At 53.0% G+C, this 10,000-nt stretch overlaps 1 protein-coding gene across 31 annotated transcripts in view; it reads left to right on the forward strand.

Annotated features, from left to right (window-relative positions):
- exd (PBX homeobox extradenticle) overlaps nt 1–10,000 on the forward strand; it is a 442,217-nt gene that overhangs the window by 118,385 nt on the left and 313,832 nt on the right. The gene's annotated exons all lie outside the window — the stretch shown is intronic.

A 10,000-nucleotide genomic window follows, 5' to 3' on the forward strand; every position in this document is an offset into this window, starting at 1 on the left:
TATTGTGGTGCCGTCAGGTTATTTACGTTCTGGCTCGCCATACTTAGTGGTTTATGGGGCGACGCTACCGATGGTGTGGCGAGTCGATGTAGTCAAGAGGGAAAGAGGTAGAAGAAAAAGTAGTCAGAGCAGAAAAGGAGGAGGAAGAAGAAGAAGAAGAAGAGAAGAACAACAATGAGGAGAAGGATGTTGCATTTGTTGTGTTTGTTATTTATAGCGATTTCACATTCAACAAAGGCGAGTTAGGGAAGCTGCTAGTTTAAAGAGAAGAGCGTCCTATTGTGAGGACCCAGCGGGAAGAGGGAGAATGGGATGGTTCTCCCCATGCTGATGGTCGGGGAGGAGGGCGGATGGGTAGCGGGGGAGGGGGAGGGGGGCAAAGGTTACAATGCAGTTTGGTCACGGACTAAGTTCATTGAGGTTTCATTTCGGAAATCTAGTTAGGAATGTGCGAACGGCGTTCTTAGTGGCTGCAAGTTGCCGCTTCTGGCTTGAATAACGATGAACACGTGTGATGAATGGTGACGGCGATGGCTGCGGCGGGGCGGCTCGGAGAATTCCCCGGGTCACGGCGGGCTAGACGTTCTCGGCCGATAATAGGGCTCCCGCTGATGATAGTGTGAGGAAGGGCATTTACAGTAGTTATGGTGCGGTTGAGACCGCCTGATGCCGTGATAAAGTGACATTAATGCATCGTGAATTGCAGAACCTCTGATTTTCTGTAATTCTAGATTTAGTGTGGTATAGGCGAGGTCGTTCCGGTCCACGGGTCATATTGCTTGGGTGTGACTGTGGTCGTAAATACGCGGGCTTTATCGCGCTGCTAACCGACGGGCAACGTATACTTCCATATTGTAATCTGGACGATGATGTCAGGCATTGAATCTGTTATAAGGCGGTGGGAAGGGACGGCGGCCAGTAGCGGGTGTGAAGTGGGCGGCCCAGCGGGACTGCTGTAGTAAACGTCGGGGTTGAGTGCAGGTGTGTTTGTGTGGGTGTGGGTGAGTGTGTGTATGTGTGCCATTGCGTGTGCGTGCGTGCGTGTATTTAGCATTCAGTAAGATATCCTGCAGGTGGGTCATTCATTCTCTCGTTCGCCTCGTCTCGGATTACGTTCTTGTGTTACGTGGTGTGCCTCGTCTCGAGTCTCGTTCCTTACTCTATGTTTCTTCTTTCTCATCTTTTCCGCTACTCGTCTCTCCTCTCATCACCTGCCTTGCCTCTCTCACCACACGCCCTGCCGTCTCTCTTTCCTTCCTCCCTCACGAACTACACTTTTCGATTCCCTTTGCCCGCGTGGGTGTCCGCTCCTCATGCCGGGGCGCTTGGGTGTCAAACTCCGCCCATATTTTCGCACTTCTTTTACAACTATCGGGGTCTACCTCGAGTCTTAAGCCGAGACTTAGTGCGTGCAATTAGCCTGGAAATATATCTTTACGGGTCTTTGCATAGGGGATTCTAGTAGGGGTTAAGAAGGACAACATTAGTTTAATATCATTATTTTGGGTTTTGTCTGTTGTAATTTTACCATATTTCTCTATCATTCTTTATTTTTGTCCGTTTTTAAGTAACTGTCGGTAGCCTTTCTGATCGGCAAAATAGTGTGATCGAAACGAGCGCCGCGACGGAAGGAATCAAAGACTCTACCTGTACCGAAAAGAAAGGAATTGTTTAAAGGCGACACTAAGTTGGCGAGGTTACCGTCTGCGTGGAAATTAATACGCAGTTTGGCCCTCCGCCGTTTACCTTTCTTATTTTGTATGATGTGAAAAGCATACACAGCGGCTCGTTCGTCTTCGCCGTTATCGATCCCCGAGCAAAAGATTAGCGGGGAGGTGCGTGGCGGCGGCGGCAGCGGCGGCAGCGGCGGGGCCATTTGAGCAGGTAAACACGGCCGGCCGCCTCGGACGTGTCGCTCGCCGCTCGGGACTGATGAGTGCCAGCGACGCTATTCGCTTTCTTCGGTGGCGTTGTCTCGCCGTTGACACCGCTACGATTCGTCTGTACTTGAATTTTTTTTACATTAATTAACTTTTGTTTGTATGTGTGGTGGGGGGGGGGTGCGTCTGTAGGTGTGTATGAACGTTTAAACAGGCGTTGGGTTGGTCGGGTGCGTGTCGTTTTGAGTAAAGCAAAGATGGACGTGAAAGAGAGAAAGCACAGCGAGAAGAGCGACAGAAGCAGAATTTCCCCTTCCCCTTCCCCTTCCCCTTCCCCTTCCCCTTCCCCTTCCCCTTCCCCTTCCCCTTCCCTTTCCCCTTCCCCTTCCCCTTCCCCTTCCCCTTCCCCTTCCCCTTCCCCTTCCCCTTCCCCTTCCCCTTCCCCTTCCCCTTCCCCTTCCCCTTCCCCTTCCCCTTCCCCTTCCCCTTCCCCTTCCCCTTCCCCTTCCCCTTCCCCTTCCCCTTCCCCTTCCCCTTCCCCTTCCCCTTCCCCTTCCCCTTCCCCTTCCCCTTCCCCTTCCCCTTCCCCTTCCCCTTCCCCTTCCCCTTCCCCTTCCCCTTCCCCTTCCCCTTCCCCTTCCCCTTCCCCTTCCCCTTCCCCTTCCCCTTCCCCTTCCCCTTCCCCTTCCCCTTCCCCTTCCCCTTCTCGTTCCCCTTCCCCTTCCCCTTCCCCTTCCCCTTCCCCTTCCCCTTCCCCTTCCCCTTCCCCTCCCCCTTCCCCTTCCCCTTCCCCTTCCCCTTCCCCTTCCCCTTCCCCTTCCCCTTCCCTTCCCCTTCCCCTTCCCCTTCCCCTTCCCCTTCCCCTTCCCCTTCCCCTTCCCCTTCCCCTTCCCCTTCCCCTTCCCCTTCCCCTTCCCCTTCCCCTTCCCCTTCCCCTTCCCCTTCCCCTTCCCCTTCCCCTTCCCCTTCCCCTTCCCCTTCCCCTTCCCCTTCCCCTTCCCCTTCCCCCTCCCCTTCATCTTCCCCTTCCCCTTCCCCTTCCCCTTCCCCTTCCCCTTCCCCTTCCCCTTCCCCTTCCCCTTCCCCTTCCCCTTCCCCTTCCCCTTCCCCTTCCCCTTCCCCTTCCCCTTCCCCTTCCCCTTCCCCTTCCCCTTCCCCTTCCCCTTCCCCTTCCCCTTCCCCTTCCCCTTCCCCTTCCCCTCCCCCTTCCCCTTCCCCTTCCCCTTCCCCTTCCCCTTCCCCTTCCCCTTCCCCTTCCCCTTCCCCTTCCCCTTCCCCTTCCCCTTCCCCTTCCCCTACCCCTTCCCCTTCCCCTTCCCCTTCCCCTTCCCCTTCCCCTTCCCCTTCCCCTTCCCCTTCCCCTTCCCCTTCCCCTTCCCCTTCCCCTTCCCCTTCCCCTTCCCCTTCCCCATCCCCTTCCCCTTCCCCTTCCCCTTCCCCTTCCCCTTCCCCTTCCCCTTCCCCTTCCCCTTCCCCTTCCCCTTCCCCTTCCCCTTCCCCTTCCCCTTCCCCTTCCCCTTCCCCTTCCCCTTCCCCTTCCCCTTCCCCTTCCCCTTCCCCTTCCCCTTCCCCTTCCCCTTCCCCTTCCCCTTCCCCTTCCCCTTCCCCTTCCCCTTCCCCTTCCCCTTCCCCTTCCCCTTCCCCTTCCCCTTCCCCTTCCTCTTCCCCTTCCCCTTCCCCTTCCCCTTCCCCTTCCCCTTCCCCTTCCCCTTCCCCTTCCCCTTCCCCTTCCCCTTCCCCTTCCCCTTCCCCTTCCCCTTCCCCTTCCCCTTCCCCTTCCCCTTCCCCTTCCCCTTCCCCTTCCCCTTCCCCTTCCCCTTCCCCATCCCCTTCCCCTTCCCCATCCCCATCCCCTTCCCCTTCCCCTTCCCCTTCCCCTTCCCCTTCCCCTTCCCCTTCCCCTTCCCCTTCCCCTGCCTATTCCCTTCCCCTTCCCCTTCCCCTTCCCCTTCCCCTTCCCCTTCCCCTTCCCCTTCCCCTTCCCCTTCCCCTTCCCCTTCCCCTTCCCCTTCCCCTTCCCCTTCCCCTTCCCCTTCCCCTTCCCCTTCCCCTTCCCCTTCCCCTTCCCCTTCCCCTTCCCCTTCCCCTTCCCCTTCCCCTTCCCCTTCCCCATCCCCTTCCCCTTCCCCTTCCCCTTCCCCTTCCCCTTCCCCTTCCCCTTCCCCTTCCCCTTCCCCTTCCCCTTCCCCTTCCCCTTCCCCTTCCCCTTCCCCTTCCCCTTCCCCTTCCCCTTCACCTTCCCCTTCCCCTTCCCCTTCCCCTTCCCCTTCCCCTTCCCCTTCCCCTTCCCCTTCCCCTTCCCCTTCCCCTTCCCCTTCCCCTTCCCCTTCCCCTTCCCCTTCCCCTTCCCCTTCCCCTTCCCCTTCCCCTTCCCCTTCCCCTTCCCCTTCCCCTTCCCCTTCCCCTTCCCCTTCCCCTTCCCCTTCCCCTTCCCCTTCCCCTTCCCCTTCCCCTTCCCCTTCCCCTTCCCCTTCCCCTTCCCCTCCCTCCCTCCCCTCCTCTTCCCCTTCCCCTTCCCCTTCCCCTTCCCCTTCCCCTTCCCCTTCCCCTTCCCCTTCCCCTTCCCCTTCCCCTTCCCCTTCCCCTTCCCCTTCCCCTCCCCCTTCTTTGGTTTAACATTTCTGTAAATCAAGTTTAAAAGAGGCTGTCCGGAAAGAGGTTAAAGGCGGGGAAGGAGATCGGCGAAAGGAAAGCAGCCCGAGATTGATTCATGGCGAAAAAATGAACTTCGCAGATGACGTATGGCGACATTTCTTAACATCGTGTTGATGTATTGACTCAGGGTTATCCGCCTTCAGGATTAAGTATTGATGTTTAGAGATGGTACTTGGCAAAGACAAACAAGCATTCATCGCGAGGAAGTAAGAGAGGGAGAGACAAGGGGAGCAAGAGAGAGACACAAGACGATCAAGAAACATAGGCATGAATGAAGTGTAAAAGTAGGGAAGGTGATATGGTGCGTGGGGGAGGCTAGAGCGTGACACGGATTTATCACGCCCGCCTCGTCAGATGGGACGAGCCCGGGTTGCGTTACAGAAACAGCACTGCCAACGACTCTACGCTCTCTTTACCTATGTCCTAGGCGGGGCGATGCCCTCTGCCGGCGTACTAGGGGACGAAATTCAACTAAACTGAAACCTTCCTTCTAGGACAGCCGCGGCTAGAGGCGGAATAATTTGCAACCCTACATATCCAGCGAGTCCTAAGAGAGATAAGCCAAGTCGCGAAGGTCGTACCTCGCCTTGTTAATTTGGTAACGCTTAAGGTTTATATATTTTCGGCGGGAGATTGGCAGCGGTGCGTAGCTGGAGGACTTCGGGGAATAGCGGGCTGAATGAGGGCAGTCTGTCCCTGTCACTTGCGCCTGGCCCGCGAGCCCGTGCTTATGGCTTGTAAAGATCGGTCGTACTGTTGGTGATTGATTGCTTGATGGCTCCTAAAGATTAAATAGTGTTGATGGATGGTTATGTGTGTGTCTCGAACTCGTCAACTAAAAAGCGGTATAATGAATGTCGGAAGGAGGCCGTATGTGAGTTTGGCCATATATTTAAGGGCAAGGGTGTCCCCGGCAGGGCGTACAGGAAGAGGCGGAGCGGCGGTGTCCTCGCACGTTGCCCAGGACAAACAAAGGAGTCTCCCCGGGGGCAGCTTATCACCGAGGCAAGAGTATGATTTAGGCGGCGTCATTTCCTTGTCCATTTATTATGGCCAGATTCTAGCACGCTGGAGCAAAGGCTGGTTGTGTGGCGGGAGGAGGAGGCCAAAACGGACGCGGAGGCGGACGCACAACTGAGATATCCACTGCTGTAAAACCTTGAATTGATTTGATTGTTTGTTTCCAAAGGAAGTGATATTTTAGCTGTGTATTGTTCTTAGTATTGGGATTAGAGTGTTGGAATGTAGATGATTTGAGACAAGATACAGAATCGGCCCTTCTTTCGAATAGGTTGTCGCGTTTGCCTGTAATGGTCACGGAACCGATGGTCGCTCCTCGACCGCAATATACGGTCTATACGATAACCACCATCATCGCCCCTCGATCACAGTCATCGGAACCTGTAGAATAATCACTATCAGTGTCATTGTCACCCGCCACTGTTACCAACCCTGTCATGATCACCATTACCAGAACCTCTGTATCGTCACCATAACCACTATCCTAGTCGAGATCGGCATTACCACGACTCCAATCACATACCTTTATTACGGGCCGCCAGACACTAATCTTTGTCACGATTGCCATTCTGTTCCTCCTTCCATAATCACCTTTCCCTCTCTTTCTGGCTTTGCATATTCCTGCCAGCGCCTCTGCTTTGACTTTGTTACAGCTGTTCATCCTTGCCTTTCATGACTAAGACTTCAACTCCAAATGCTCGTTCCCTCCCTTACACGTGTCAGTTCATGATCGAGTTGCTGGGCGAGCAAGTAGTCGCTTTATGATGTGAGTCATGTACATGGCGCAGCAGGAGAAGCAGGTGTAGTCATGCAGCTGGCATGTGCGATTAGGATCTAACACCTGTCTTGCCACGCCTCCTTGATACAGCCGTCTCGTGTCACCTGCTGTTGAGATTCTGCGCCGCCATGTCGTGCATGCAACACGGGGTGTGCTCCCTTGTCGTGTTGGACCGCGTCCATCGTCGATTTTTTTTCGTGTGATCCGTGGACGCTGGCGACTCGTGTATTACGTGATGGCGTTATTGATAACCACCGTTCGCAGTGTCCGCCTCGATATCCCGTCTGCTATTGAAATCTAACCCGATCATGTAACCGTCAATTAAAGTTTTTTTGCAAGATTGGATTGCGCGAAATAAACTTTATAATTTAGATTCGTTACAGAGATATCAGACACGCCAAATGCTTGTCAATCTTTTTGAGACAGCGATCGAGGGTCATTAGCAGGTGTAACACACGCTATCAGTAACAAAGGCTGGCCAGGTCTCTGTCGCACATCCTTTAACAAGCCCATCGCCGACCATACCCAAGTCTCAGCCATATTCACAACCGCTATCCATAGTATACTTCTCAATCTGCAGAAAAATGCATGCTGATCCCCGACTTCTAAATATTCCATTCCAAGTTCAATCCATACTCGCATGGCTCCTAGGCTAAAGCCCACGATTCGCAAAGAGAGTCATATTCCAGCCTAAATAATACACAAATCCCCACATTGTCTCCCAGGCCCCAACACGCAGCGGGCCCTACAGCCTACACGTAGGGCCCCACTATGACCCAGGCCCCAACGCACAGGCCCTTCTTGGATTGTATGTCTGAAGAGCTGGCTTAGTAAATCAGCAGGTGACCATGGCATCAGTCTGTGTTCAGCTGGCGAAGGTATATATCAAGGAGATAGCTTGCATATCAATAAAAGGTCATGCGAAAATTAGTAGGTTCACAGTCCTCAACAAGCACCGTAATGTCAGGTAACTTCCCTTGAACAGGTACCGAGCAAAAAGTGACATGCATGTCATATCACTAACACAAGAATGGAGGCATGCCTAGAGGAATCATTGCTAGTTATAAAGACGGGGCAAAGAAAGAATGCCTGGAAGTAGAGGATGGAAGAAAGACTCGGAAACTGTAGTAGAGGAAACAAATAAAATGACATGCAAGGACACACAGCAAGGAACGACCAAAGGAAAATATGAGACAGCCGTCACCGGTATGGAGAGACAAGCCTCGCGCTGTACCACGAATCCACAACTCATTTCTGACGGACGGAGGGAGTTCTGGGGACGTGTATCAGTTCAAAGATGGAGGGTGATGGGAAGGGAGGGAATAAAAGAGGGAGAGGGAAAACGAAACTGATATAAAAGAACAAATTTGTTATTGTTCTTACAGTATTTTGTTACAGTATTTATATTATTAGGAAGTCAGTTAACTGGTTTTATTTCACGTTTTTATAGCTCGTATATAGATTACCAGTTATTTTGCTAAACAGGGGTACTCAAACTGATTCAAATAACCAAGGCAATGTCTTGCAATAAGGATTGTCAAGATAATCACACCGTATTAGACAAGCCACGGAATACTTTGCGATCCGAAACAAAAGCCAGAACGCTACGTGATTTGAGGAGCGAGAGAATGAAAGAGAAAGAAAAGTTAATGGTACAAATCAGACCACACATTCTTTCCCGCCAAGATCTCCCTCCCAAACAGGCCTCCGTCGTGTCGCTAACGTAATGCGAGTGAGAACAAATGAGCCATATCTCCCAACTACATGAAACGAAAAGATGAAATAGATGCTGTTACTCACCACGGCGGAATTTGGAGACACGTGTCCTCGAGTTACAGAAGGGGTGGAGGTGGAAGTGGGGGTGGAGGTGGAGGTGGAGGTGGAGGTGGAGGTGGAGGTGGAGATGGAAGTGGAGATGGAAGTGGGGGTGGAGGTGGAAGTGGGGGTGGGGGTGGAGGTGGAGGTGGATGTGGAAGTGGGGTGGAGATGGAAGTGGGGGTGGAGGTGGAAGTGGGGGTGGAGGTGGAAGTGGGGGTGGAGGTGGAGGTGGAGGTGGAAGTGGAGATGGAAGTGGAGATGGAAGTGGGGGTGGAGGTGGAAGTGGGGGTGGAGGTGGATGTGGATGTGGAAGTGGGGTGGAGATGGAAGTGGGGGTGGAGGTGGAAGTGGGGGTGGAGGTGGAGGTTGAAGTGGGGGTGGAGATGGAGGAGGAGGAGGAGATGGAGATGGAGATGGAGATGGAGATGGAGATGGAGATGGAGATGGAGATGGAGATGGAGATGGAGGTGGAGGTGGAGGTGGAGGTGGAGGTGGAGGTGGAGGTGGAGGTGGAGGTGGAGGAGGAGGTGGAGGAGGAGGAGGAGGAGGAGGAGGAGGAGGAGGAGGAGGAGGAGGAGGAGGAGGAGGAGGAGGAGACGGCGTTGTCATTCCGGAAGTGCGATATTTTACGATTCTAACCGAACCGGTGGGAACAACTTTGTCGTTGGGATTTCTGTGCAAGAGATTAAATGGGATGTGAATGTCATTTCGTGTGGCATCGTCTGTGGGACTGGATGCTATCCATCCTTATCGTATTTTGCTGTGACCCCTCCCATTTCCTTTCGTTTAATGTATGCATGCAGCTTGCATAATATATACGGCATGGATAGATAATGGAGATACATGTTAGAATGTTTTCACCCAGCGCCGGGTGGACACTTTCACATTCAAATATTTTGATAATTAATTTGCCATTCCATATATCATGAGCGTGTGTAGACTCTGGCATTGGTATTACTCTTTTTCTTAGTTTTTTTTCAATTCTCGCCGGAGTTTTCCGTCCCCAACAATCGTGCATAGTAATGGAAGGAGCTTAATCTATTTAAACTCCCGGGTTATTACCCCGAAGTAGCTAGTGATAATTTAGCACGCTCTACTGTGTGTTATTGTGTGCTCTTGCTTGTAAGGGGGTCGCAATGGTCTTGTTATGGGTTGCTTTGTTAGGTTATGAGTTGCCCGGCAGAATTACGCGCTGTTAACCACTGCATGGATGACAAATACGAGTAACCATGGGATATTTAAGGAGCCATTGTGTGAGATTTAAATGGTCATTATGATTTCCATATCAGTCGAGCATAGCTTTTGAGAAAGGTTATGCGAGTGACGGCAGGGTTGTTGGTGGCGTAGGGCAGGTGACCAGTCCACTAGGGCTTCATGTAAGTACGTACGTGCATGTGTCACATAAGTCAAGGGTGTGGGAGTCCTGATGATGTGGCCATTAACCCTTGGCGCCATACAGCGCATGGGGATATCCCCCCTTCTACCCCCACCCCCACCCCCACCACCTTTCCCCTCCTCGCAATACTCCCTTCAGACACCGCAGAGGGACAAACAAATGGGATACTCCGGGCGTGGTTGGATACAGCACCGACGTGTGTTATTAATACCCGCATTAACACCGCCGTCGCCGCGCCCGATGACAAATGTTGTCCCCGGTACATTACCTTCACCTTGGGATAAATTGGCACAGTCTTAAGTGGGTATACAGCGTTGATGTGGTGTATGACGACATTATTCTGATTTCCTCTGTGTATATCAAGCTTTAGCAAATGTATACAACTAAGGGCAGGCAATGGCACCCCGAGGTGGCTTAACATGCAATATTTAACTGTGATGATATTGCAACCGC

Source organism: Penaeus japonicus, unplaced genomic scaffold, assembly GCF_977035675.1.
Source record: "Penaeus japonicus unplaced genomic scaffold, GWHDUDI00000001_assembly GWHDUDI00000001, whole genome shotgun sequence".
In the NCBI taxonomy this organism is placed as follows: Eukaryota; Metazoa; Arthropoda; class Malacostraca; order Decapoda; family Penaeidae; genus Penaeus; species Penaeus japonicus.